The sequence below is a fragment of the Phoxinus phoxinus genome (genome assembly GCF_949152265.1).
Source record: "Phoxinus phoxinus genome assembly, chromosome: 12".
NCBI classification, from domain to species: domain Eukaryota; kingdom Metazoa; phylum Chordata; class Actinopteri; order Cypriniformes; family Leuciscidae; genus Phoxinus; species Phoxinus phoxinus.
Genome location: NC_136887.1, coordinates 27,730,995 through 27,736,902, shown reverse-complemented (window position 1 = coordinate 27,736,902; position 5,908 = coordinate 27,730,995).

The window sequence follows — 5,908 nt, the reverse complement described above, 5'->3', positions numbered from 1 at the left end:
CGCGGCGCGTCTTTTTAAAGACGGTTCGCCCGTGCGTTTCTGGGTGCGATACACAGATTAAATCAGCTGATGGGCACGGACGCTGTCTGATGTGTTTGGGCAAACGCACAGACAGCGTTCGTGGATGCGTCATGTTCTCATTGCGGGGACATGACCATCGCAATGTAACGATCGAGACTCGATGACCTCCTCGAGAGAGAGTCCCCTCATCCACACCCCGATCTATTCTCTTCACAAGAGGGAATACTTCGGCTGGTGGCCAGGGTGATCAGAGGCTGCTGTGTGGAACCAACCCGACGATCTATCCTCGGTCCACACACTCCTCTTCACATTGCAACCCGTGTGGTATCCGGATGAGATCGCTGACCAGTCCCGGCCAGAGGTTGCGGGCTGGTCCAGCATTTCATTCGATGCCCCGGCAGATGAAATCTTGTCTATCGCCGCATCACAAGGTGGGCGTGAGTACGCTGGAGAAGACTCGGCTGTGCTGCCTCCTCCGGGTGTGCCAGCATTGCCCGAGTCTGAACCAGAACTCTGCCATGCTTCCCCGGGCAGTCGCGAGCATTTGGGCTTGTGTGGAACCCTCCGCCATGTCCCAGGTGCTTAAAGCTGATGATCGGTTTTTGGGGACGCACCGGCACACGTCGGCCCGCCCCCAATTCCTTTCTTCCTGGACGTGCATGAAGAGGTCATGAGATTACTCAGCGGCCTCTTCCGCCTTCTCTGCCCTCGATGAGGTCGCGGCCAGTGGGTACACTGGGGTTCCCCCTATGGAGTGTTCTGTGGCAACACAACTGTGTCCCCACAGCGCCTCCACTGGCGTGGCGGCCCTAAGCACCCACCCACCCCAAAGCATGTAGGTTTTTGTCTACTCCGGTGGCAGAGATCTATAGAGCTGCGGGGCTGGCTGCCACCTCACTGCATGCTATGCCCATCCTTCCGGTCTACCAGGCCAGGGGTGCTCATTGCTAATGCACGAGGGTAGGGCTGGTCCAGGGCTCTTGCAAGAGCTGCGTGCCGCCACCGACCTCGCTCTACGGGCGACGAAGGTGACCACACGCTCCCTGGGTCAGGTGATGTCCACATATGTGGTCCAGAGACAAAAACTGGCTTAGTCTGGTTGATATGGGCGAGGTTGAGCGAACCCGCTTCCTCAACTCCCCATATCCCAGACTGGCCTCCTCGGCGGCGCAGTCGAGGACTCTGCCCAGAGTTCTCGGCTGCCCAGAGCAGACTGAGGCTCTGATCCCGCGGCCAGCTGCTCAGCCGCCGGCTCAGCTGCCTCATTCCGCTCGCCGCCGAGGGCGCCCTCCTGCAACACTCCCTGCCGGCCCTAGCAGCACCCTTCACCCAGGCCGTGCCGTGGAGGTAGTCGCAGGAAGGCGCCCCAGCCCGTACCAGCCCCGCAGCAATGCGGTGCTCCCGTTACGGGCAGCTCAGAAATGGGTTGCAGTTCTTTCTAGGAGGTGGTTGCAGGGCCACTCCTTCCCCCGGTGGAGGGCCGGGGGAAAAACCTCTTTTTCCAAAGAACTGTCTCTCCCATCTCTGAGCACACAGAGTTCTCGGACGACAGTGCGCGCCACCCTCGGGTCCCGCCACTCTCGCCCTCCTCTGTCACAGAGTTCTCGGATGACAGTGCGCACGCTCACGGGCCTCGCCACTCTCGTCCCCCTCTGTCGCCAGACCCCTGCCAGAGCACGCCCCTGTGGAACGCTGGTCCTTCCCTGGCCTCCTCTGGCAGGACGCGGCTAATGACCGTGCCCCCACACCGGGCCGCTATGCCACCCACGTCTGGGCCGGTCATTCCGCTTCGCTGCACCCCCGGGGGGACGTCTGTCGTTCGCATGACCCCGCTGGCACAGTCCGTGGGAGCCTGGTTAGAGCTTCCCCCCTGTCCCGCTGGCTTGCGCGAACCATCAGGCTCGGCTTGCGATTCAGTTCGCACGGTCTCCTCCCCGCTTCAGGGGAGTCCGCTTCACTATGGTCGGTGGCTATGCCCCTGTCATGAGAGCGGAGGTCGCCACCCTGCTGGCGAAGGGTGCGATCGAGACTGTCCCTCCAGCCGCAATGAGGTCCGGCTTCTACAGCCCTACTTCATTGTCCCCAGGATATCCGGTGGGTTACGGCCAATCCTGGATCTGCGCGTCTTGAACCGTTCCCTTCACAGGCTTCCGTTCAAGAGGCTCATGGCCAAGCGCATTTTCGAATGTGTGCAGCCACAGGATTGGTTTGCAGCGATCGACCTGAAGGACGCCTACTTCATGTCTCCATTTTTTCTCGACACAGACCGTTCTTGCGGTTTGCTTTCGAGGGGCAGGCATACCAGTACGCAGTTCTCCCATTCGGGTTGGCCCTGTCTCCTCGCGTCTTCACGAAGGTCGTCGAGGCAGCCCTTGTGCCGCTACGGCAGCACGGGGTTCGCATCCTGAATTATCCCGATGACTGGCTAATCCTAGCTCACTCTCGGACCAGGGTTGCGAACACAGGGACCTAGTGCTCCGGCACCTAGCCCGTCTGGGCCTTCGGGTCAACTGGGAGAAGAGCAAACTTTGCCCCGTGCAGAGGATCTCTTTTCTCGGTAGGAAATTCGACTCGGTCGCCATGTGCGCGCAGCTTACGAGCGCGCGCGCGCAGTCACTGCTGACTTGCCTGAGACAATCTGAGGGCAAGAGTGTGGTTCCACTGAAACTTTTTCAGAGGCTCCTGGGGCATATGGCATCTGCAGCCGCGGCAACGCCGCTCGGATTGCTTCATATGAGACCGCTTCAGCACTGGCTTTGCGATCGAGTCCCGAGGTGGGCATGGCGTCAGGGCACGTTCCGAGTACCAGTTACTCCGACCTGCCATCAGACCTTATCCCCGTGGACGAATCTCAGCTTTCTCGGGCCGGAGTGCCCTTAGAACGAGTTTCCAGGCATGTTGTTGTCTCAACGGATGTCTCCTCCACGGGCTGGGCCGCCATGTGCAATGGACATGCTGCCGCGGGCTCCTGGACAGGTCCCCACCGCCTATGGCATGTCAATTGCCTCGAGTTGCTGGCAGTACGTCTCGCTCTGCACCGCTTCCGGGCGCTGCTCAAGAACCAGCACGTACTAGTCCCATCAGACAATACCGCGACAGTAGCGTACATCAACCGACAAGGTGGTCTACGCTCCCGCCGTATGTCGCAACTCGCCCGCCACCTCCTCATATGGAGTCAGAAGCATCTGAGGTCGCTTCAAGCCATTTATATTCCGGGAGACCTGAACTGTGCAGCCGACGAGCTCTCACGGCTTCAGCCTCTTCCGAGAGAATGGAGACTCCATCCCCAGGCGGTCCAGCTGATTGGGATCAGTTCGGGGACGCACAGGTAGACCTGTTTGCCTCCCACGACTCGTCCCACTGCGCCCAGTTTTACTCCCTGACCGAGGGCACGCTCGGCACGGACGCTCTGGCGCACAGCTGGCCCCGGGGCCTCCGCAAGTATGCGTTCCCCCAGTGAGCCTTCTTGCACAGACCTGTGCAAGATCAGGGAGGACGAGGAGCAGGTCATATTGGTTGCGCCGCACTGGCCCACCCGAACCTGGTTCTCAGAACTTGTACTCCTCGCGACAGCACCTCCCTGGCCAATTCCTCTGAGGAAGGACCTCCTTTCTCAGGGACGGGGCACCCTTTGGCACCCTCGTCCCGATCTTTGGAACCTCCACGTGTGGCTCCTGGACGGGACGAGGCAGGTTTGAGTACCCTACCACCAGCGGTGGTGGCTACCATCACTTCCGCTAGAGCGTCGTCCACTAGACATGCCTACGCGTTGAAGTGGAACCTCTTCGTCTCTTGGTGCTCTTCTCACTCAGAAGACCCCAGATCATGCCCGATCAGTGTCGTGCTTTCCTTCCTGCAGGATGGGTTGGAGCGAAGGCTGTCTCCCTCCAACCTGAAAGTATATGTTGCCGCTATCGCCGCACATCACGATGCAGTTGATGGTAAGTCCGTGGGAAAGCACGACCTGGTCATCAGGTTCCTGAGAGGAGCGAGGAGAACACAGCCTCCTCGCCCTCCTCTCGTTCCCTCTTGGGACCTCTCAGTGGTACTAAATGCCCTGCAGAGTGCTCCCTTTGAGCCTCTGCAATCAGTGGAGCTTAAGTTCCTGTCAGTTAAGACAGGGCTCCTGGTTGCTTTGGCCTCCATAAAGAGGGTAGGGGACCTGCACGCATTTTCTGTAGACGAAGCGTGCCCGGAATTCGGGCCGGCCTTTTCTCACGTGATCCTGAGACCCCGGCCTGAATATGTGCCCAAGGTTCCCACCACTCCCTTCCGGGACCAGGTGGTGAACCTGCAAGCGCTGCCCCTGGAGGAGGCAGACCCAGCCTTGGCATTGCTCTGTCCAGTACGCGCACTCCGTGCTTACTTAGACAGAACGCAGTGTTTCAGGACCTCAGACCAGCTCTTTGTCTGTTATGGTGGGAAGCTGAAGGGAAAGGCTCTCTCCAAGCAAAGGTTGTCTCACTGGATAGTGGACGCCATTGCTTTGGCTTACAACAGCAGCAAGGTCGACCGTGCCCCCTTGGTGTGACGGCCCACTCCACCCGGAGTGTGGCCTCCTCTTGGGCTCTAGCGCATGGCGCCTCGCTAACAGACATCTGCAGAGCTGCAGGCTGGGCGACACCCTACACATTCGCCAGATTATAGCTATAATCTCCGAGTGGAGCCAGTGTCCTCCCGTGTACTCGCTTCAACCAGCCGGTGCTAGGACCCGCTCAGGTGTCTTCGCTTGCTCGCCATTCCACTCCACGGACTGGATACGTGCGATATTTCCTCAGGTGAGCCTGATAAGCCCTGAGTTCCTCCAGCGCTGTTGACGTCAACGCCAGAGTTATGCCTCCGGCAGCTTTCGCGTTGGCTAGGTGCCACCATGTGCATGGTTCCCCCTCTGGGCGACCCCCACGTGTGTATTCCACTGTAAGCCTCTCTCGAGCATGTGTCTTCCCTTGGCAAGCCAGTCTGCCACCCCTGGGGTTGAAATACTCCACCCTACGGGCTGGACACCCCAGTGTTTTCCGTATGCACCCCCCTCCGGGTCATATGTTATTCTTAAGTCCCCCCTTCGGGCGGGCACTGATTGCATATTCCACTGAGATATGCTCCCAGTGTACCTTGGTATTCCTGTGTTAAGTAGGAGTCCTTCGTCCGTGCTAGTCACGACAGGGAGCTCAGACTTACGCAGGGCACTGGAAGACAGCCGAGGTGGCGTGATTGGACTGGTAACCCCATTCGTCGTCATTTCGACGTAACTCGAAGTGACAACGAAAGGGAACGTCTCGGTTACGGATGTAACCCTCGTTCCCTGAGTAGGGAACGGAGACGTTACGTCTTCCTGCCACTTCCGCTGTACCGCTGGAACAGCCGAGTTCAGCCTTGGCTCCTTCAGCGAAGAAACATATCTGCATGTTGCCAGCTCACTTCCTTTATACCCACAGGGTGGGGCGGAGTTATGCTATGCAAATTCAGCAGACCCATGGCATTTGCTTGCCATTGGCTCGTTTTATTACTGTTCGAAGATGATAGGCTTCTAAGCGAACCCCATTCGTCGTCATTTCGACGTAACGTCTCCGTTCCCTACTCAGGGAACGAGGGTTACATCCGTAACCGAGACGTTCAACATCCCTATAAAACCTCTATCGATGGATTTAGATATTTGGGAATCAAAGTTACTCCACGGGTGGAGGATCTGATTGCATCCAACTACACTCCCCTGATATCTCAAGTAAATGAAAGTTTAAATAGATGGATGTCTCTTCCGCTCACCATTATCGGAAGGGTGAACACCATTAAAATGAATATACTCCCTAAATTTCTATATTTGTTTCAATCAATTCCCCTAACTCCTCCTACTTCATTTTTTTCAAATATAAAGAAGACATTTGTTAAT